Below are 25479 nucleotides of genomic sequence, written 5' to 3' on the forward strand. Positions count from 1 at the left end.
GGACTAAATGACTGTGCACCATTATTTCAAGTGGAGTGCATCCAGTCTGGGTAGAACATAAAGCTTTAGTGGTCATCAATTTTAGTCTCTATCTTAGCGTCTAAATCTCATGTCTTGTCTTGTTGGTAATAATGCAGTAAGAAATGATTTTTTTCCAATTTTAGAAGACGTAATTCATTATTTGAGCGGTACTATTTGTTTAGTAATGTCATCTTTTCCTATAAGTTTGTTTTACAGATGATGGATGAAATGTAGTTTTCCTTTTTGTAACTTCGCTTAGTTACCACTTAGACGAAATATACAAGTCACGAGTTTCTCTTGGATAAGAACGGATTTTTGTTAATTACAAGCTAAAAACTCAATTATATCATTGAATCATGATTTTCATTTGGAAAACCCCCACTTAAAGAATTAAGAGCTTATCCATACTATTAAACAGGCCATACAATTTACATAATGTTATCAAAACTATTTTTGGTCGGAGATTCATAAATTCTGTAGCTTTGAATACAACTGCCGAAATACATGTGCATATAAGTTTTATATGTAAAAGAAACTCAGTTGTTTACATCATGTTGTATAAAGCCTCACTTATATTTGTTTGGAAATCGACGTTCTCATTAAAACTGATTTCTAGATTTATCGCTTTAGTTACATACAATGAATTATTAGTTATTATTAATTGTAAACAAGTTCAATGTTTTTGTAGGGGATGTAACGTTTCATGAAACCACAGTTTATTTGAAATAGTATAAGCAAATTATATAGCAGTGTGTGTTGCCTAATTGAATCGAACATTTTCAAGATCACAATTTGCGTAAAAACTATTTTATTGTTGTAAACTGTATCGTCAAACACAGGTACCCTCAAAAAGGGCAAACGGACATTAATAACTATTGCGTTAATTCCAAAAAGCTCATAAGTAAATTTTTGTTCTTTTTATAAACGAGTGCTGTGAAACGGATAACTTTCAGGAGGCAATTTAGTATTTGCTCAAACAACTGGTTTCCCCCCTCCAATTTTGGGTGTACTTTTAGCCTTATTCTTCCTATCCTTCTGGACCACCGGATAAGGTGCGAGGATCTTATCAAAGAGAACGAGTAGGAAAGTCGATACAGTACAAGGTCGATGGTATTGATACAAAGTGCTGAGGTCACAGACAGGATGCTATGAACCTGCGCTATCTCTTACTCAGACACAAATCTGACATCTTAAAGTGCTGGACCATGGGCTCTCTCTCTCTCTCTCTCTCTCTCTCTCTCTCTCTCTCTCTCTCTCTCTCCCAGTGATGCAGAGGCTAATGTTTCGTAACGAAAGGTGTCCCAAACCACATCTTCACGGCGGCTGCAACTGAGGGAGGACTGCGGCCTCGGTTGTTTCTCGACCTTGAGGTCTCCTGCGGTCGCCCATTCATGACGAAGGCTCCACGTGCACTGAGGAGTTTTGTGGTAATTAAGGAGAATACCTTCTACTTTCTCATGAACCACGGATACCTCCTAGGCCGCAAACCAGGGCTCAGGACGATTTGATTATTCTGAAAAGTCACAAAATAAAATGGGGTTTTGTTAGTTTTACCACTTGTACAATCTATAAACCATATCTTTTTTAAACGATATGGGAATTGCGTCGGTAACAATATCTCAATTCAAAGTTTCGCGTAGAGATTGTATTTAATTATGTCTGTCTGTACGGGATATTTAAACATGATGAGATTTTTGGAAGTCGTAGAACTGATTAAACTACCCACTTTCTATTCAGTGTGAAAGACAAACAAAACAAATTTCAAGAGTAACAGGTGCTGTTAATTCACGTAATAATAATATTTACGGAATTCATATTTCAAGTAGTGCTTAGCATTTACACATACTTCCATTGATTTTGATTGCATCATATCAGGTAACCATGAATGTTTTTCCAAAAATCCATATTTCTAAAACAATCCATATATGAAAAGAAATATTTTTATTTTCTAAGCAACTGTGTATGGAAAAGAAATTAAATTTAAAACGTAAAGAATATTTGTGGGTCGGAGGATTTTTAAAAATCAACTGAGCTTAACCGTCTCATAAATAATCCAATTGCGTTCCTTTCATTTTTGTTGAAGTTAAGATTGCTCTACAAAATGAAAATAAAACGTAAAATTAAAAAAATTTAGAACTCAAATGGTAGTATAGTTTCATAATATCAAATTTTATATAGCTGAGCCAAAAAAATTGCCCCTATAATAAACAAAGCTTACGAACTGGAACACGATAAAAAATACAAAATTTTGAAAACAATTTGACCATTGTTGTATATGAGCTTATGTGTTTAAATAATATTTATATTAATTATTTTTTGTTTTGTTTCAGGTATGTCACTTATGAGTTTCATGAAAATAACTAACACTGAATTATTCTAGGTGAGTGAGTTTTTAACCATTTATGTATAGTAATATCTTTTATTATAAATTAATTAATGTTACTGTCGTGTATAGATTGTGACTTGTACAAGTACAAGTTATAGTTCTCGAGTATTGGTAGTTGGGGAAAATCAACAGATTTTACACTTATATTTTACAGTACAGAGCTGTACTTTGCTGACTCTCCATTGAACTGTCATTTGAACTTCAGTTCGAACTTCTTCAAGTAGCGCTGGTTAGGCCTTGTTGAAGACTTGTTAGCTGGCAAAGGGACAATCTGAAGCTATACTTCCACTTTGTTCACACAAGTGTCTATAATAAAAAGTGTTCAACCTTCACTATTGTCTGTTAAGGATTAAGAATTTTTAATAGGAAATCGTAGACAATAGTGTAAATTAGGTTTTTATTTCAAATAGCACATAATTATACAGAATAAATTCCATAGTAGTGTTTGAATGTAAATCTGTTTATAAATATATTTTCATAATACTCTTAATTAACTTTTGAATAAATATAATACTTTTCCTTACTCTGTACTTTCCAATACAGCTGAGATCTGGGAAAGTCATTGTTTTCCTCGTAGCTGTCAGTCAAGCTTTCTATATATAAACATTTTTTCCTTTATAAACATATCTTTCCCTGTATAATCGATTCTGTTATTTGTTTTGACAGTCCTATGTTCAAACGACTGATTTTAAGACCAAAATGAGTTATAAAGTAGTTTGTTCCTATGAAAGAATAACCACTTGACTATGAAAAGTCAGGTGATCTTTTAAAAGATTGCGTGAGCTTTTTTCGCATTATCTTGAAAAGTATAGTTCAATACTCGTCCGGAAAGTTTTATTACGGGGCTCGATATCGTTGTCCACGTAAATGGAATATCGTCCCAAAATAGGTCACTTTCGAGACTGGTCATGAAATGTACAATATTTTTAAAGTAAGTGGTTAAGTAACAACTTAGATCACACGTTTTAAAACATTCCTACGGAATTACGTATTCCTACTTTAGAATTTTCGAAGTGTAAATAAAACGCTCCATTTTATATTTTCCCTATTTTCATAAGATAAGAATTGCCATTTATGCCCTCAAAATAACCCAAATTCATTTATCCTTTCTCCACGAAATCACCTTATTCGGCATATTAATGGAAAAAGAAAAAAATCAAAATTAATTATGTCAAGACTTAACTCAAAGTGGATAGTTAAATTTAGTACAACTATAACATGAATTACCCAGTTTATCACTAAGATAAGGAAAGCGAATTCTCAGGTAATGATGATTGATGATTGGAAGAAATAACACGGTTGTAAAAAGTTCCATCGTCAAGTGTTAAAATACAAAAAAAAAAACATGGTTTTGTTACAATAAGTGTAATAGTGTAATACTTAACAGCGATAACTTTCCGTAATCGTTTAAACCGTCCGAGAAACAAAGTCATCAACACCGTGCATTGTATTACCCAGATCACCAGTCGCACTAGTTTTGATGGAGGTCGGAAATGGGGGTTATTAAAAAGGTTAAAATACGAAATGAAAATCTGTTTTCCAAAATAATAATTTTTTTGCCTGCCACACGTAATACAAACCGTATGGACACGAAGACATTTAAATCAACACCAGCTGACCGTGCAGAGCGTTAAACTGGCGGTATCATTCTCTTTATCGAGTAGTCTGACAGTGATGTAACAATTATTGATGTGCCTGACGGATGGTTTTAAGTGTATTAAAGGTAGAAAAAAGTATAAACTGGGGAAAAAATTATCGTTTCATTTTATCAACTCTCTCATTTCGAACCGCAATAAAATTGCCACAGTTGAAGATTTCTTTCTTTCTTAGGAAAACTTCCTCTGTTGATTTAAATATCCAGATTGTATGCTTAAACCTGTAAAGCCTAAATTGACTCGTCGCTTAGACTATAACAGAAGGCAGTTGTTTACGGTCTTTGATAGCGAATACTCGATCGCGTCGTTGTTGTGTGACCGCAGATTCCCACGAACAAACCTTAAAACCCTCCCTTGTCCCTTCCTTCCCACATAAACACAGCACGAATCATCAGGTAGTTTACTTTGTTTCGGGCAGGACGTTGTTGTCAATTTATTTCTCATATATTACGCTTGGACGGAGTTGTTTCGTTTTATTTCATGGTTTTATATTCGGGTCAGTTGTTTGTTTTAAGTTTATTTAATATCGTGTGCAATCAGAGCAGTTAAGTTAAGCGGGTCAAAAACAATTCTAGTTTGACTAGTACGAATAACACACTATTGTGACAGTGTCGTACCTGGTTGTAGTTGAAGAGCGCTTAAACTCGAGGACCTATTAAAATATTAATTTGTGTCTGTCTGTCTGTCCGCACGATATTTCGACAACAAACTGTCCTATTGAACGAGAAAATCCCAGATTAAATTAATTTATAAGAACTGAAAACAATCATATGGCATTTTAACGTGTAACGTTATAACAATGTATCATAGTGAAATTAAGTATATTCATGAAAGTCTATATGCAGCCTTTAGCAAAGCTTATTCCTGTATTCCTTCTTGTTTTAACAGAACCTGTGTTAACAATTATTAAGATCCAGGTAACCCTCTCGCACGCACGCGCCTCCACAATCAAGAGCGCAGAGGCTTGGGGCCTGCCGTTTACCGTCCGTTATTCAGTGTGAGACAATTAAGTGTATTATACGTCCGTTTGTATAATTGTTACGATGTTATGACGTTTGCAGTTCACTATCACTTTATGGTATTTACAAATAATGAAAATCTGGGTTAGATTGAGGAATTGCACTAGGGCGGGAATGCGGTCGGTCCTTATCACCGGCACTTATGTGTGTGTGTGTGTGTGTGTGTGTGTGTGTGTGTGTGTGTGTGTGTGTGTGTGTGTGTGTGTGTGTGTGTGTGTGTGTGTGTGTGCGCGCGTGTGCGTGTGTGCGTGCGTGCGTGTGTGTGTGTGTGTTCCCATCCGCAGTCACTATTTGCTAATACTATAATCATTCCGGATAGGGAATACTGTAACTCCTCCAGGTTACGGCCCTGTTGTGTGATTTACATCATCATTCCTCCATTTGTTAATGTGAGCCTCTAGGTAAATCAAATATGATCGCTGCTTGTGAGAGGTTGTACCATACTTGATGCTAGGTACAGTTACCCTTATCCTTGTCCCAGTTATCAACTATCATCACCTGTTGTAGTCTGAAACCCAAGAAGGTCATGATCATCTTTCTCGCCAGAGGAGTATGGTCACCGCCTAGTAGGTCGAAAGTATCCGAACACGATCTGAGGCTTGTCACCAAGTACACGTTTTGGGAACAGGTGTATGCGGCAGCGATCAGCACCGCTGCTGATGGAGACTTTGGTGAATCTGTGCCTAGCAAGCAGCGACTATTCACGTCAATAAGTATTTCAAAGATATGTGAGTGAATATACTGCAAGAACATACAAGGTGAATATTTGACAAGCACAAGGTCTGACATTGCAAGGAAAGGTTTCTCTACAAAGCTACTTTGAGATAATCCAAACCAGCTGTGCTCGTAATAGCGGGGTCTGTTTACATCAGTCGCTTCACTTTCAGGAGAAAGTAGATCTACTTGCGAAACACGGTGCTCAAGTATCCTGAAGCCGAATTAAACATCATGGAGAAATTACAAGATAGATGTGACGGTACAATGCGACGAGCCAATGAAATCAAGTCAATCAGACCTGCAAGAATGGCTGGATCGGAGAAATTCGGTCGAATGTTATCATGATAATTTCCTTAACCGACCATAGAAATTTCCGAATTTACCTCTTGAAGTTTAGAAATTCGGAGTGACCTAACTGTGACATGACCATTCCACCAACGGCTTCTTCTGCAGAGTAAAATGTAAGTAAGTTCGACAATGGCCAACTCTCGCCAGACTATATTCCTCATAAAGATTTTGGTCCAAGCTTGGATATCAGATTGCGTATCAGAACAGAGGGTGTACAAAAATCCAAGAAATGCGGCATAGTTTTGTACAGGGAGACATATGGCAAGAATCCTCTGATGACAGAGTAAGCATCTCTTGGGTGAACTGGACATCGTCTCCAGAGGGAGCCATTTCTTTTTTTTATTTTTACAAATGCTATTAATTTAAAAATGCTCCCAATTACTATTTAAAATGCTTTTTTACGTAATATTGTTTTTTTTTTCTTCAGAAAATGTTTTGTTGTAAGTAATGAATTTAAAATAAAACTTAAAAATGCAACCAAATACTCATTGGAACACAAGTATCGTGGCTCCGGGTTATAAAATCTATTTCAAATTCCTTTTAATATTTTTTTCGTTTTTTAGTTTTTTTTACGTAAAGCATAACGTAAGAGTGCTCTTAAAATAATAGTTTAATTTTAAACAGTTTACCATTCTAAACGTATTCTCAGATAACTTAATGTTAAAATTAGACGAAAATAGGTATAACCGATTAGGCAATTTTGCTTTGTAATTAGAAAAATGTGTAGTATTTTTATATTTCGTTGCATACAAACAAGTTACTCACACGTAAAAGCAACATTTTTATTATCACACACAGTGTATTGCAGTGTATTGGGTTTTACTAACGAAGTAATACGGCGTGTTATTATTGAACAATAGACGCGGAAATTAACTATTAACAACGTTGTTCGAACGTACTCAATCTGCCATCTAAATTATTCATTACGCAATTATCTAGCATTATAATTTTATGGCAATCCGGCTTCCAATGTTTAACTCAGCAGAGATATTATTGTTTGTAAAACTGTTCGATTAAATTTGTAACAATATGGAAGTGCCATTGTATTCGATACAGTAGTGTGGATAATAAACTGAACTATAATCGATAATAAAATATTCGATACACAGTGCAGTTACATATGTAATAATTGGTTTGAATTAGTAATCGATGATCAGATAGTAATCGATGATCAGATAGTAATAAAAGAAGAAATAAGGCACATTGAATGAGAGACAACATTCAGAAATCTAAGAGACCGCGGGGGTCCACATAACGGCAGATCACTTGGTGGTCCACTGAGGGTCTAAGTGACCTAATCACATGGAGTGTTTCCAGATAACGGGAACCAATCAAATACAACCCCACCCGCGGTGTTGCCAAACTTCTATCCAACTTGCAAAATGAAACATCGATATTATTGTTATTTATGTATCCCCTAATATAATCGGGGGATGTATGATCACTAGAGATGGGTGCTTCTTCTTGGTCGGATTTCTTTTGCTTTTCAGGAGGTCGGCATCTTGGCCGTAGGTCGACCGTAATTGTATACTTCTCAAAACTTTGTAAGGTTGGCGTCTTGAAACCGTACGAGATATCTTGAAACGTTTACAAACAAAGTATGCTGAGAATTTTAAACCCTTTTTTATTTTAGCCCTTTCCAAATTTTCAGCGGTAGCCATCTAGAAACCTGAAACATATCGAGAACTTTAATAAGTCAAAACCACTGTTAGGTCACTTGGTAAAAACCCCTTTTAAAATCTTAAAAAAAAACTCTTTCGACCCACTTTACTTTTCTGTACTGTGGAATAGGCGATAGAAAAAGTTTACTCAAATGCTGAACGCTACCATATTGAAATTGTTTATTTAATAAGGCGAGTCTCAAACTTATCAAAATTATAGTACGTAACATTTAATAAGTTATTTAAGAGAAGTTTCTTTTTATATGTACAGTATAGTAGCCGAGATAAGATTTTGCTCAAATGAAAATAACCTCAGTTATCAATCTGTTCATGACATGAATCTTACTAACGAATTTATCTCAAAAGAGTCTAAGTTCAGTTTACCAATTAGGTATATAGGTATAATTGAAATTGATGAAATAGCAGCTTGAGCAATAATATTTTATTATAAACTTTATTATAAGATGATAATATAATTTACCTAGATATAATATGAACTGATGATATTACTGATGATTGATGCATCTTTTTTTATCTGAGGATTGTTTCAAGAACTGTAGTCATGTAATGGTGAATAGACGAAAATTAATCGAAATTTAAAACTTTATCCGTTGTAGTAATAGTGATCACCGTAGACACATTAATATAAAATCTATTTCCAAGCCAACTGTATAAAATGGATGGTAAATATTATAAAGTAACATTTACTTCAAAGACATTGTTGGACTTATAAACTATTTCAAGTTATTTTCTTTTAATAAGATGTAACAGTAACATTTACGAATTCGTTTATACTGTGAAAATGGTACAGATCGTATATTTGTCAAAATGAGCATTCATGAAAATCAATTTTAGTTCTGCAGACTTTTGCAACTTGATTTTCCTGGACTCGATTCGATCAAGATTCCATGTTGTTCCTCTCTGAGATAACATTCAAGATACAATAAATGTAACTCCACGATATAGAGTAAACTGGCAATAAATCGAATAGTCTTCCTTAATAACCCCAAATAGCATTCCCTTTGCAGTGTCCAGTGCTGCAGAGGATCGTAATGTGTTAAAAGATTGCAAGATTGCAACAAAACACTTCTGCAGCAGCACTCACTAACTGCAGATAAGCTGCTGAGTGTTCTTGGAATAATCAGTTTGGCGTCAGCACATAGCATTATTGCTGCTGTAGTTCGTCAGCATTCACTCTGCGGATAATAGTACAGAACTCCTTTCTTTAGAAATAGTGGTAAGAGGGTACTGCTAGCTAAGTAGTAATTACCTTTAAGTAATTTATCTAATCACGTTAAATTGTTCCTTTTTAGAACACCCTAATCATGATAGTTTTAATTATTCTTGGTACTAACGGTTTACACCCTGTGTTACTCTCATGCCTTTAGGAATTTTGGGCTTTAACACATTTAGTAATATTATTGCGTTCTGAAAATGGACAAATAAAATTATCACCTCACGCAGCGGTTCCACAATTTGCACACTATCAATCAATAAATGTGTAGAATACTATTGTTACATTAGTATAGCACCCATCCTTGGGACTGGAAAAAATTTTATTTCTGCGTGAATATATGTCTGTCTGCACGATATCTCGAAAACGAACTGACCTATAGACTTGAAATTGTGCACGAATCTTCATTTATATGTAAGGAACACTGAGTTCGATATGGTACACGTCACTCCATGTGATTTGGCTGAGCGTAAGCGAATAATTTTACATCGGTCTTATGGGTATCCATGATGGCAACGAGAAGCTGAATAAATAAATCTGCAAAACATTCAGTATGCACTGTACCAAGTCCTACACTATTAATTTTGAGTGATTATTGAGACCATTAAAAAATAGCCTCACTCACAGTGTTGCCAAATTTCACTCACTACAAAACACATAAGATCGCAAGGAATAAGTAAAGATGTACATGTCCTACGATAGGCATATAACAAAGGTATCTATGCACTATACACATTTAATAATTTCACAGCGGACGATAATTGAACCATTACACTTAATAAACAGTGTTGCCATATTTCTCTCAGCGCAAAACATAAAAGATCGTGAGTAAAATATTCGTAAAATCATAAAAATCCACAAATTTCGTTACTATGTTAGTACTATGCAGTAAAAAACGTGTTGCTCTAATCACAATGAGAGATTTATTGTGATCAGATAATTGAACTCACAAATAACCTCAGAGACGGTGTTGCCAAATTTCGCTCAGCAAAAAACATACTCGTAACATCATAAAAATCTACAAATCTCGTTACTAACCGTAGGGCTACACTAAACTTCTACAAAGGCTGAGACTTACCTACTGTAAAGAACGTTAATATACTAATTACAATAACTCCTTTCTTTATACCCACATAGCTCAGCCATTCATCTATCTGATACACAGTGTTGCCAAATTTATCAGCAAACATAATACGCGGAACCACGGGCTACACTTAACTTCTACATAGGCTGAGACTTACCTACTGTAAAGAACGTTAATATACTAATTACAATAACTCCTTTCTTTATACCCACATAGCTCAGCCATTCATCTATCTGATACACAGTGTTGCCAAATTTATCAGCAACCATAATACGCGGAACCACAGGGCTACACTTAACTTCTACATAGGCTGAGACTTACCTACTGTAATGAACGTTAATATCCTAATTACAATAACTCCTTTCTTTATACCCACATAGCTCAGCCATTCATCTATCTGATACACAGTGTTGCCAAATTTATCAGCAACCATAATACGCGGAACCACAGGGCTACACTTAACTTCTACATAGGCTGAGACTTACCTACTGTAATGAACGTTAATATCCTAATTACAATAACTCCTTTCTTTATACCCACATAGCTCAGCCATTCATCTATCTGATACACAGTGTTGCCAAATTTATCAGCAAACATAATACGCGGAACCACAGGGCTACACTTAACTTCTACATAGGCTGAGACTTACTTGCTGTAAAGAACGTTAATATCCTAATTACAGTAACTCCTTTCTTTATATCCACGTAGCTCAGCCATTCATATATCTGATACACAGTGTTGCCAAATTTATTAGAAAACATAATACGCGGAACCGCAGAGCTACGCTAACGTCATACATAACTTAGCATTTTTTGCCCTCGAAGAAAGTAAATGATTAACAGTAACTGCTTAATTTAGGTCCCCGTAACTCAACCATTCACACCTCTTGTAGCCTATTCAGCGTTGCCAAATTTCTCTGCACAAAAAATCTTGAAACCGCAGGCCTACGTAATGATTTGGGCTCTTAGGTTTGATGAAAAATTTAATCAAAAGATTTATACAAAATGACATAACATAATTCTTTGTTAGATTCAACCATTTTACTGAAATAACTTACAAAACTTATTTAGTACAGTTAAATAAGTCCAATTATTCTTTTATATTACTGTGATCATAAATTTAGAGTATATAAGCTGGTTTGAGTAAAATAGTTTTCTAAATAATATATATTTTTAAATAATTAAATTTAAATACTTTAATGCACATTTTGAGTCCTACAATAATTTCAAGTACGCCTTACCATGATAAAAACACAATTTAGACACGTTTTCTACAGCACACTTATTAGCTATGAACATAATCAATTTCCCATAATTGCTTGACGTTTCGGAACAGAGCCACTTGCGCATATAGCAGCCAGTAGGATAGGGTATCAGCTTACATTGAGGTACTGTCGGTCTAGGAACAGATCGCCGCATTCGGATATAGCCGGATAGGAAACTGGCGGATTAGTGAAACAGTGCAGAAAACATCATTATATTTGCCCCAGTTTCAATTCCGCTCTCCATCATTGTTGGATGCTTCTGCCCCTAGTATTGTAATAACTAACATTCATGTTTACTGATTTTAGTTCTTATTTATTTAAATCTTTCCTAACTATTTATTTTATTTGGCTGAGCGTTAGCGAAGCCTAGTACTCATGGGATTGGGAAAATTTCATTTCTGTATGTTTGTCTGTTTTTTTCGCACGATATCTCCAAAACAAACTGACATATAGACATAAAATAAGAATAAGAAATAATGTATTCCTCCAGTAGTTTACAATTAAACTAATAGAGACATTTGCCTGGAATTACTGGTCATAATATTAAATACCTATGGCTATCACAACTTATACTAACATAATTATTTATATATTAACAGTCGATAATTGTCAACTTAAAAACTTGCGATTCACACTGTAGTGTTCTTAATTTAATTAAATGTGAAAAATTATAACTTCTCTTTCCTTGACAAAATACATACCTAACTCAAAAATTCAAACAAAAGTGAAAATACTAGAAATGATAAAGTTACTTAAATGTAGTAAAATTAAGAAAATTGTTATGTACATATTTACAAATACAAAATAGAAAATATATCTTCAACGTGCATTAAAATAGCCAATAACCTCAAGCAGTCACTTATTTTGGCTTTTTATAAAAGCCGCGTTTTTAACTTATTTTAAAATATTTTTATGTTTTTTTAATAGAATTAGGAACATGATTAAACATTTTTGGGCCTAGGAATAAAACAGATTTTCTGAAATTCTGCATGAAGCTTCATTTCTCCACAAGGAACACGGAGTTCGATTGTGGTGCCTGTCGATTATGGTCCATGTGATTTGGATGATCGGAAGCATTCGTACATTGGTCTTATGAGTAACCGTGGGATTTGGATGATCGGAAGCATTCGTACATTGGTCTTATGAGTAACCATGGGATTTGGATGATCGGAAGCATTCGTACATTGGTCTTATGAGTAACCGTGGGATTTGGATGATCGGAAGCATTCGAACATTGGTCTTATGAGTAACCGTGGGATTTGGATGATCGGAAGCATTCGTACATTGGTCTTATGAGTAACCATGGGATTTGGATGATCGGAAGCATTCGTACATTGGTCTTATGAGTAACCGTGGGATTTGGATGATCGGAAGCATTCGTACATTGGTCTTATGAGTAACCGTGGGATTTGGATTATCGGAAGCATTCGTACATTGGTCTTATGAGTACCGTAACGTACTGGTCGTAACGTGGGATTTGGATGATCGGAAGCATTCGTACATTGGTCTTATGAGTAACCGTGGTGACCACGAGAAAAATAGCTGATTAAATAAATTTGCAAACAGTCTGTTTACTCTCTTACGAGATTTTAACATATAATATATATAAACTAACACACGTAGGCTAATTATCACAACACAAACAATCTTATTTTACGGTGACTCTTTGGCGAATTTTGACGAAGGGATTCAAAGTGTAAATGTATTAGATGAGAAATTGTGGAATCAACGAAAAACATTTAAGATTAAGAGAACCAGAGTGAAATGAATCAAGAGATTGAATAATTAATACCACAGAATGAGAAGATGAAGTAAACCAATTATCTACAGGATAAACCTAAAGAGGTCTTAGTCGACCAGTGAGGTAACAGATATTACCAGTAAACTTAAGTTTAATTGTGCAGACCGACTAAGAGATGGTTCAAAGATGAATATATTAGGTGCAGACGGCGAGCCAACTTGCAACAGAATAGTTTGACTACGGTCTGAGGGCTGCAGATAAGGAGCTGAGGGTCCTCAGCATAATCAGGTCGGCGTCAGCACTCGGCAACGGTGCAGCATTCAGGCTGGATTCAGCGCATCAGCGAGTCATGCAGTTCGAGATTATGCGGGGCCGCGCCCGCCCCTAACTACTCCTAGTTCAAACACGACTTCATTCCACAAAACTGTAACCGTTTGTGATAAAAATGTTTAAACATTTGCATTCAAGTAAGGTTTTGCTGGAGTAATTATATTTAAATGTGGGTTTTAATATTCTTTTAAAATTTATTGTTTTTCATTGGTCAGTTTTAGAGTGCAGTATTGCGTTTTAAATATATAAAAATGTAGGTATATTATTCACAAATTAATTAATATTTTTCTGAAAGCTCGTTGATAATAGGAAAATGGCCTTTGCCCTCCGTTTTATTAAGTTAATTTCACTGAAAAAGTGTTTATGTTCCTGAAATCTTCAATTTACGATTTAACCATGTCTAAGTAAATCAGAATAAAACAGACAGCAAAGCCTATACATAATTAAAATTTGTTTGAAATGCCAACATCGTACTTTACTTTGACATTCACTACGTTTAATAGAATTTTGGTTATACTTATACTAGAGTCTTACTTTAATTTCTTGTGGAATCTCCTCCCAACGTGCAAGACATCACTGATTTCATAACGAGCTTTTCATATCACTAAGCATTTAAACTATAAATGATCTATTACTAAGGAATCAATAAATGTTATCACCGAGTTCTTAACAAGCTCGTTCGACTTAGCTACCACTACGGAGATAAAAATAGTTGTTACTGATCATAAAAAAGAATCAAAGTAGTGACTATTACTAATATATGAACTATGTAATGTTTTAAAAATTAATGCGAGTCTTCATATAATAAAAGTGTTTAATGGTGTTTAATTGCATAATGTTACTTTTGTATCACCCTGTTACTATTAATCAGAGTATATAAGTATACATCCAAAGGCTTTGTAAGGTTTAAAAGAGCTTATTATTTGATTTCAATTCAAATGCTACTTTTAGTAAAAGCTAGACTGGCCGTAGAGGAAAAGTTAAACTAGAAGGATCATTAGTCTTTGGGCAGAAAAAGTTGCTCAACCGACAGAGAAATCCTGGGCCCCCAATGTTTTCGTGGAGGTTAGAATTAAAATAACATCAATTGCTTCATTTTTGAGCATAAAAAGGGCATTTAGGTGAGTTTCTAAGTGAGCCCAAAAGCAGAACTCAACCTATGCCTTCACAAAGATTATGATATGACAATTATAGTATAGAGTGGACTGGCTTGAAGGAGAATTCAAACCAGATGGGTCATAGACCAGTTGCTCAACCGATTGGGGATGAATTCTACAGATGCAGTCATTGATTAAACGAGAAAAGTTTCAACATTTATGCGATTGGAAATGACTGATTTTAGGAAAAGTGCTTTTTTCTTCAGGGATTTCTAGAATTCCCACCTGTGACTGCCAAAGGAGAATTCAAAGTTTGATTTGAAGAATATTTGGGTCTAACAATAAGTTTTAGTGAAATTTAGACTGGTCTGAAAGGGAAAGTCATACGAAGTGTATATATGATCATATACCAGAGCATACAATGTTGTTCCACTGACGGGGAGGTGGTTCAATTCAAAAGATTTTAGAATTAACAAACAAAAAAATTGTCTCACTCTCATAGTTTAAATCGGAAAAGGTTTTAGATTCGAGTGAAGAATTTAAGGAGAAAATGCTTGTTTTCGAGCATTTAATGGACATCGCTGCTTCGTTTTACCAGGAATTTCCGTAATTTCCACCTGAACCCCAAAAAAAGCAGAACTCAAATTTACCTATTGTATTTGGTATGGTAGTGGAAAGCAATACTAGCAATTCGAGAATAAAATGAACTTACCCTTACCTCATCGCGACCGAGCTCATCACCGAATAGATTTTTTTGCTTGAGAATGAAGACAATTACAAGGACATTACCGAGTTGTGCTGTAGGCGCCCCGTCGCGCGGCGTGGGGACAAGCATAATGGCTGTGACAAGAACATCCTAATTACTCTGCAGACTAATTGACAGGATAATTAGGGCCAAGAATTGGTAATTACATGACTCGGCGAGCATAAAGATGCCGCCATAACAAGCCGAAACGGGCACCGACTCGAGTTGATGTGTTCAGCGCCTGTTGGTTTTGTTTCTTCGATTCGTCTCGAAATCACTCATTAATTGCTCATAATGGAGTTGGGAGTTACGCTCGTCACGCGTGGATTTTGTCTTCACCCTCGTTACGGTCTTTGGTATTTATCGGAAACTTGAGATATCTAATGTTGAGTAATTATGTCCGACTCCTTCTCCAAACAGACAAAGAATATCCCAACAAGAACCAGTGTTAGTGTTTTGTATGTTTTGGATTATTACATCTTTTCTTAAAAATTCACACAGCACTTTAAGATAACTTCCCTACAGCGAGAACGAAATGAACTATAGTTTTGAAATTTTGTATGCCATGTGATCGAAGCTTGTTACGACACGTGGTGCGCGTACTTCTACCTTGTTTTACCTTTTTTACGCACAACCCTATAAATTCTCCTGTATTTCTAAAGCGATGAAAAACAGAAAGATTTAATATTAAAGAGGCGCGCTCTGGATTGTAGTGTCACTGTAAGAGTACAATAAGACTTCACTGACTTGCTTCAATTAAACCGCATTCCAGTCCTTTGACTGTGTGTGGAAGAAGTTTCACGCTAAGAACAGGTTTATTTTTACAAGCTGGTAAGGACACACGCCATCGGTATCTCTATATAAACGCTGTAGACGCTGGTGTTGTTGCACTCTTGAAAAGTGTACAAAAATCAGCTGGAAGCTGATAAACCCGATAGGACCTCTTTGAATCGTATCGTTGTCCGTCTTTCTGTGCAATAAGTGATAAAAAGGTCCTAGAGACCTGAAACCTGGCTTCCTATTGGTCCAAAGAAGAACTTTATTGTTCTTTTTTTCAAAACGTATTAAGAGATGTTCATCTGCTGTCTGATTGTTTGTCAGTCTATGCATTAACTCTTGACAAACATATCCTAACAACTTGAAACATTGCACATTGCTTCCTCTTGGTTCTTGGAAGAACGTTATTGGTTTTAGGGTCAAAAGGTCAAATGGATGTCCGTCTGATGTCTGTCTGTTTGTCAGTCTGTGCATTAACTCTTGGTGCAAGATCCTTGGGACGTGAAACATTGCACATTGCTTCCTCTTGGTTCTTGGAAGAACGTTATTGGTTTTAGGGTCAAAAGGTCAAATGGATGTCCGTCTGATGTCTGTCTGTTTGTCAGTCTGTGCATTAACTCTTGGTGCAAGATCCTTGGGACGTGAAACATTGCACATGGCTTCCTCTTGGCCCTAGGAAGAATGCTGTTGTACGTACAGCATTCCTTTCACCTTTTGGCGTCAAAAGGTGAAAGGAATATCCGTGTGCTGTCTGCCTGTTTGTCTGTCAGTCTATGTGTTAGCTCTTGATAAAAAGATCCTAGTGACATGAAACTTTCCTCTTGGTTCAATCAATGTCCTCTTATCAATGTTGAGGTTAAATGGCGATCTCTCTGTCTGTTTCTCTGCTCGTATATGCAATAACTCGTGATAGAAAGACCCTACAGAACTTAAAACTTGATACCTAGGTTCCTCTTGCTTAAAAGGAATTTGCTGTAGTTCTTTCGTTTCCTACTGACTCTCCATTGTAACCGTGAATTGGAGGTTTTAACAGTATTTATTGCAGTTTAATAAAAATTCACTGCTTCCACGTAAAAATGTAAAATATTTGAACTTTTAGCCAAAAAGATCCAAACTTTAATGAGGAGCCACTACATCGTCACAGTTCATGAGTTGCATTGTTCAACTATAGGCTGCCCCTAGAAAGACACAACTTGAACAAACTGGGAGAAGTTCAGGTACTTAGTGTGGGCTCAGCACGTGACATGTCGGGTATGAAATAAATATTCTGGGACGTATAATGGAGATCACGTTATCTTCTCTCACGCGGAATCCTTACTGATCCTGTGCTGTCACGTCTGGTATTTCTGTAACGCTTTAACCTCATGTTTTAACATAGAGTGGCACGTTTGGTTTTTATTATATAACTAGGGGAAACCCTTGCCCACTTCGTAGCTTACCTCCGGTTTGATGTCTTAGTTCGATGTCTCCCATACGTTGAGGCTTTTAAAGTTTAAGGAATTTGTTTAGTTCTTATATACAATGAAACCCCAAGAATCTTGTTAATAATGTTAATAATTGTTAATAATGTCTTGAATAATGTTAATTGGATTAATTTGAAGTCAGAAATGTACTCCCTAAAAATAGGCAAATTAAAAATGTAGACTTTAAAAACTAATGAAGGTAATGAATGGATAGTTTGTGTGCACATTTTGGATACAAATAAACGACGATCTTGCGGCATACTTCTTTACTTGACTAGTCCTTTAAAATAATGTGCCTAGATCTTTAATCAGCCTATGCCCAACCTTTAAAAACTTTCCACTGACTCCTCCTGGATCGTTCCCATAGATGAATAGCAGGACACTGAATAAATCCTAAAGTGGGTGTTTGTATAAAGTAATTATGTGTGAAGTTATGTAGCTTTATCTGATATGGTTACAATAGAATTAAGCCATTACTGAACTTGCACATAACATCAGTATTGAAATTTTCGAGCACCGCCACTTTGTTTAGGATTAACCTTTTGAGGTCTAATTTGCTGCATGGTGTTCTACTAATTAAGACCTTTAAAATGGTATGCACATCGATGTATGCTTACATTTAAGATTTTCCACCGACTCCCTTCGGGCCATCCCCCTGAGGGTGAAGAACTAATGAATGTGTCAGAAAGTTCACTTTTATGCCCTATGGCACTGTATTACGAGTACAGAAGATATTAGACCGTTAAGACTATTCACCACCCTTGTATATAAACTGTAAAAAGGTTGTATCCATATTGATATCGCTACGTAAGTAAGGAACACGTGTTTTGTCATGTGCAGCATCCGAGATCCTTGTTCACCTTGAATATCTCAGACCTCCGACTAGGCGTGAGGGATGCCACTGACACCCTACACTTAAGAGCACAAAAACCAAACAGGCCCCGCCGCGCCGATACAAAGAGCGAAGGTTATATTTGAACGAGTGCCAGAGAGGTGATACGTCGCTGAGTGACTGACAAAGAATATTTATAAGCCTCGAGACGCGGAGAAGACACCGAGCACCTGCCTGTCAGGTACGGCCCGTGCGGTGTACCGTGTCGCCCGGTCTGGCCGCTAAATATAAAACCCGTACTGAAATAAATGGCGACTTAACCCGTTCAAAGCCTGACAAAGGGTAGGGTCGGATCGTAAGGATAGGTCTGAGGTATTTTTAACCCCGTAGGAGACGATGCTGGGAGTTGATTAAGACCTTGCATAAGCTACATTGACGGATTTGGGAGTAAAAATATTTATTAAATTGAAAAAGCCTTAAGCAATTACTAAGTCCAAATTTGTAATTACAAGGAAACAGGATTTTCCGGACATTTGCCATCGTTCATTGAAAAAAAAAAAACACGCCTGTCAGGTATTACAACAACCATGTTGTGTGTCAACTTCACTAACTCTAAAACATACAAGTAATAGAAAAACTAAATACAACACTAATTATTACAACTGACCTACAGAATACAGGTCACAATACGTCTGCATTCGTCGACTAACCACCTACGACTGACATCATACGTATTAGTTTTTTTTTGTTTCACGAAACAATGGCAAATGTCCGGAAAAAATCCTGTTTCCTTCCAATCCCTCCATCGTCAAAAATTAACTTCAAACAAAGAATTGAAATTACAGTTGGCATTCCAATAAGATTCTCAGAATTCGTCCGTAACGAATTTAGAAAGCTAATGAGATTATAGAAAGTTTAGTATATTAAATTGTAAGAAAACATGGGTAAAATAAAACGATAAAGCAATATATTGAATCGTTGTTGGTAGTGCAATCTTTGTTTGATTGTGTCACAATATTATTTTCAGTTTTCAGTCACAGCTATGATTCCTATGAGATCTAATTTCCTTTAAGAGGATAAAGAGGAAACGTTTTGGTAACTCCGCGTGGAATTACAAGTGTTTAGAGAAAACTATGTACAATTTTGCAACAAGGTCATAGAAAAACATCCTTAAAAATATGAATATGTAAATTGTATACATTTTTAAAATAAAAAGTGTTTCATCAATGAAAATCTTTAAGCAAATTAGAGTATACCTGTAGATTTTAGCATACTCTATGTTTAAACGTTCATGGAAACATTTTTAAGCTTTTTAAACGTTTCATTTTGTAATAAAAACCTTTAAGTTCTCTATTCCACGATTATCCGGTCTCAAATAATTTAAGTTCCCTGATATCAAACACATCTGTATATACGTGTTTTCATGTGTATAGACTTAATTCTCTTGAGGCATCTCATTACGCTGACGCTCAACCAAATCCCATAGCTGGACATGCACTGTCATATAACTCATTCTTGTCCATGTAGACATGTTTCACGCAAAATTTAAAGCCATCTCAAAATATCTTCTACGTAATGCATTCCAATTTTTGTTTCTTATATTAGGAAAGCTGTGATGAGATAGGGAAGGCGCTAAAAGAAACTCAAGAGAGCGCTAAAATAAAACATTGTCTCCTAGATTTCAACATTGCCTCTTTTTATTTTTGCTCTATGAATAAAAATTACACTTTAAAATCTCATATGATTCTACACAGGATTTTCTCCTTTTCATTATAGTTACCCATAAGACCAATGTAAAGAAATTCGCTGACGCTCAGACAAATTCCATGACAAATTCCTTATAAGGAACACTTACGAGATATAAGTGAAGCTTCATGGAAAATTCCAAGTCTATAGGTCAGCTTGTGTTCGTTATATCGTCCGGACAGAGAGACGAGTTAATGGACACGAGTTATAAGCTTCGCTAAAGTGAACAATAACAATATTTGTTCATTGCTACATCTAATAATTATATTATACTAAACTGAAGAGCAATTCACAAGAGTAGTCGACTGCACTAGTCAAGGGAATTATGGAACTAGGGCATTTTACTCACACACGTATTCAAATTATGATATGGCTCATACACCACCACCTCCTGTCTCGCCGGTGTTCCAATCCAGTTAAAAGCACTAGTATCATTTAATTTCGCTTTAATGTCGTAACGATGAACTCTTATAAGATTAAAACGTTATGAGGCGGCTTACACCTTACATTACTTGGTAAATTTAACATTGTTATACTTGTACAGGTATGTACGTCAGTTATAAAATTGAGGGAGTGACTTGGTTCTTATTAATTTTGTGACTTAAGGAAATAAAATAACGCAATTTACGTTTGTTCTACTTAAGAAAATTACATTACACATATATGTGTTTTAATAATATTAACTTTTGTATAAATAGAAAAGATGTCACATCCTAAAGCTGTAACACGTATACAATCTGTAAAAATTTGACATTTTTATCTTCAACAGTTTGTTTTTGTTTGGGCCCGTTTACAAAATTTTTCAATTTCCATTTTTAAATTGCTTCTATTTGTGTTATTTATATTAGGAAAGCTCCCAAGTAGGGAAGGTGCTAAAGTAAATTTAAGAGTGCGCAAAAATTTTCACCGAGATTTTAACGTTACCTCTCTTTTTATTTTTACTCTATGAATAAAAATCACACGTTAAAATCTCATATGATTGTCCACTGTTTTTCTCGTTTCTCTTCATAACTACCCATAAGACCAATGTAAAGATATTCGCTGACGCTGAGGCCAACTCCATGGAGTGACATTTACCACCATCAAACTCAGTGTTCCATATATATAATTTCAATAAACATTGAATCACAAAAAGTACTTGCTCCGCCGGGACTCGAACCCGGATCTCTCACTTGCCGGGTGAATGTGCTACCATTACACCACAGAGCACTCACTTGTTACGATTCAATTATTTTTTATTTGGCCATATCTATCACATATGCGTTTAAATAACCAAACTAACATATGATCGGAAGACCAAATACCTGTCAAACGACTATTATTTACATTAAATTTGTATAAGACAGACAAGTGATGTACACGAATATCACGTGTGCTTCAAAATAAAATATAATGGCTATAAAATGCCTTCGTTAAAGCGAACAATAACAATTTCCGATTTTAAATGGCTTTAATTTCACGTGAAACGATAAAAATTGTTACTAGTGTTCCGTGTTAAGTGAAGTTTTCTTAATGGACTATGTATGCAGTTAACAGAAAAACGTTCTTATTACCCAAATTCAATGGCACCGAAACCAGAGGTTGTCGCGGCGTTGGCCTGACATCCCGCCAGGAGCTCCGGGAAGGTTATCTGTTCAGGCGGAAGAATGCTCGCTGTGCCGCCACATGAGCGTGGAGGGCGCGGGTCTTATCTGTGGTGATAAGGGCGCTACATTCCCACGACAACCGAGATAACCCTGACACCTCGGCAAACAAATGGTGTAAAGTGAGTCGGGCCACCTGCATACTCTCACATGGCTCAGATGTTCGCCCTTGGATTTTATAAAAATGGCGGAGAGAGGTTTCGACCATAAAATATGTAAAGGACAAAAGATAATACATGCCACCACGAGTACTTGGTTTATGTCCAAATAAATTAACTCTTTGTTTTTAATATAACTGAATTATGGGCCATTTTTTATTAATTTACAAAAACTGCAATCTCAGGAAAGCTTTGTTTTCTCTATTACAATATGGTTGTCTAAAGAAATTGTTTGTTGGTTGGTTGTATGGTTGTCTAAAAATCTCATACGGATCGTTGTCTAAAGAAATTTATTCTGTATTTTTACTATTACTGTATTATGGGAATTTTTAATTAATGTTCATACTGCTTTTAATTAACTCATTATTGTTCATTAATTATTTAAATTTGTATAGTTTTTCTTCCACAATATAGGAAAAAAACGTTAAGCTTGGGCAAATATTATATTTATGTGTAAAGAAATTTATTCTTAGTTTTTTACTGCGTTATGGGAAATATTTTATTAATTTTAATGCTGCTTTCAATTAACTCAATAGTTTTCAATAATTAGTTAAATTTGCTTGTTTTTTCTTTTACAATCTAGGAAAAACTTTCAGTTTTCGCGAATATTATATTTACGTCGAAAGAAATTTTACTCTATGTTTTTGCTATTACTGTATTATGGGACATTTTTTATTAATTTTAATACTGCTGTCAATTAACTCATTATTTTTCAGTAATTAGTCAAATTTGCTTGGTTTTTCTTCCACAATAGAGGAAAAACTTTCGGTTTGCGCGAATATTATATTTTGGTCTAAATAAATGTTTTCTGTATTTTTACTATTACTGTATTATGGGGCATTTTTTTTATTAATTTAATACTGCTTTCAATTAACTCATTATTTTTAATGAATTACTTAAATTTGCTTGGTTTTTATTCCACAATCTCAGAAAAGTTTTTATTTTGTGGGAGTACTAGATTTATGTCCAAAGGAACTTATTCTGTGTTATTACTATTGTTACTGTATTATGGGTCTTATTGAACACTTTTTAACACTGCTTTCAAAGCAATCATTATTTTTAACTTATTAGTGAAATTGTTGTTTTTATTTCTCCTATAATCTCGGAAAAAGTTTAGTTTTTAAGCGATGTAAAGTTTTCACGTATTAGCAATATTTAAAACCTTAAAAAAATGAGATTCTTACTTAACAAATAGAGAAGTTCTATATGCATCGAAACAAACTGATCTGGATATAGGTGCATTCAAGTTTAACTAGTTTCGAATAAAATACCTTCATTTATTGTAACGTCTGAATCAGATTAACATAGTTTCCCGGTACCATTTAACATTAAACATTTGTTTATATCCTGAATGTCAGTGATATTTACATATAATGCAGATAACTTTTAATCATTATGTATAATGGGACCTTAATAGCTAAAAGCGAATACCGTGTTTGGTATATTTTTAACTCATTCAGTGCCAAAATCCGGTTTAATAATTCGTGTGGAAATGTGCCAAAAGCATCGTTATCAGCTGTTTGACAGGATCACCACCGAACTCAGTGTTTCCCATGTTTTAATAAAGCTTCATGCAAAATTTCAAGTCCATATAGGTCAGTTCGTTTCCGAAATTACATCCAGACAGAGAGAAAGAAATGAAATTTGTTCAGCCGCTCCAGTTAAGCTCTAAAACTTTGGACGATAATACTTCAAAACCAAATTTCTCGTTCTTATATAATACAAAGATTATAACTATAATGATAACAATAAGTACTCTTGTAGCTTACTTCACTGTTAACGAAATGATACCATTTTAAATACAGACTGTAAATGTAATACGTTGTTATTATGTTGTGCACCCATGTAACAAGGAAATTATGGCAAATTAACAAACAGATTGTGCTCCAACAAATTACTGAATCCGCATAGATTTGAATCTATATCTGTACTGCTGAAACAAATTAATCCCGGCCAAATATGCATGCCGTAAAACCATTCCATTTAACGTCATCACTAAAACATCCGATATCGATACCGTATATTACGCTGTATTTTCCAAGTCAGGATTTTTGATATACGGAGTAAAGCGGCCGCCGTATATACTGGAGTTACGGAGAATATACAGCGGTATATAAAGGCCTTATAAGTGTATATGGTGGCGACAGGGATAAGTGCTGCAGGGATCCGTGAAACAACCACAAGCCGACATCTTTATCCTCATTTTATCATCGTCACATCTGAATTTTCAAAATTACTTCCCGGCGAGAGGGCTGTGTGTCCCGGACCGGCAGAATATTTTTTGGTGTTTGGTAAAGGCTTTATAAGTTGTCCTTTTTACATTCGTAAGATGTAAACAAGTGATAAATTAATAAACAAAAAAGCCGACATCTTTATCCTCATTTTATCATCGTCACATCTGAATTTTCAAAATTACTTCCCGGCGAGAGGGCTGTGTGTCCCGGACCGGCAGAATATTTTTGTTGTTTCGTAAAGGCATTTTTAAGTTGTCCTTTTTACATTCGTAAGATGTAAACAAGTGTAAGAGTGCATTCTCATCTTTATCCTCATTTTATCATCGTCACATCTGAATTTTCAAAATTACTTCCCGGCGAGAGGGCTGTGTGTCCCGGACCGGCAGAATATTTTTGGTGTTTCGTAAAGGCATTATAAGTTGTAATTTTCACATTTGTAACCTGTTAACAAGTGATACATAAATACAACTATGATACATTTATGATTACTTTAAGTACGGAAAGATGGAATTTTGTGGAAACAATAATTATAACTGAACAAAACATAAAAAGTACCTATGAACTTTCTTGGTTGGTTACAAAGATGCAGCTTTAAAATTGTGTACTTTGGTTCGTACTGCTATACACCTTTTTAGCCCCAGGCACCTATGTTACTCTGTAGGAAGTTTAAATATCACAAACCTTCACATGGCGCTGTGAGTTTTAATCATGTCTCAAATATATATTCCAAAATTTTTGAGGATTGTATGTAAGTATATTTTGATTCTACTGAAATTAAAAATTCAGAAAAGAGGAAAAGTTTTAAGTGCCAACACTTTAAGAACAAACGATCTTATACTTGCAAAATTATAAAATCGTTTAACTATTTTACTAGTATTAGAACATTGATAACTTATCCTATTAGAGGAGGAATTAATTGTAAAAGTAAAATGTTATTTATCAGTTAAAATGTAAAAATTGTGCAATGGATTATTTTGGGTTGACAACAAACCCATCGCACATAAGAATGAATAATCATCGTTGTTCGTCTAAAAAACAGGATGAAAAATGGGTTTCACAACACGCATTAAGGCCTTCAACAAAATTTTGAACAATGTTATTCACTGAATGGTATTTGCAAAGTACCCGAAGATGGAGACAAAATGTACTTGGAAAATTTAGAACAGGCCGTTGGTATTAAAATCAAAAGTACCCTTTTATTTTAATAAAACGGCAAATGCCGAAATATTACAGGACATTTGTACCGAGAAGCCTAATTAATGTTTATAATTAAGGATTTCTGCATTTATACAACCGAAGTGATATATATATTATATATATATAT

At 35.1% G+C, this 25479-nt stretch overlaps 1 protein-coding gene and 1 non-coding gene across 13 annotated transcripts in view; one reads left to right on the forward strand and one right to left on the reverse strand.

Annotated features, from left to right (window-relative positions):
* Positions 1 to 25479, forward strand: part of LOC124367080 (RNA-binding protein Musashi homolog Rbp6) — a 1248673-nt gene that overhangs the window by 413806 nt on the left and 809388 nt on the right. The window lies entirely within an intron of this gene.
* Positions 21259 to 21329, reverse strand: Trnaa-ggc. Its single transcript has one exon. It is a non-coding gene; the product is annotated as a tRNA-Ala (tRNA).

Source organism: Homalodisca vitripennis, chromosome 8, assembly GCF_021130785.1.
Source record: "Homalodisca vitripennis isolate AUS2020 chromosome 8, UT_GWSS_2.1, whole genome shotgun sequence".
NCBI lineage: Eukaryota > Metazoa > Arthropoda > Insecta > Hemiptera > Cicadellidae > Homalodisca > Homalodisca vitripennis.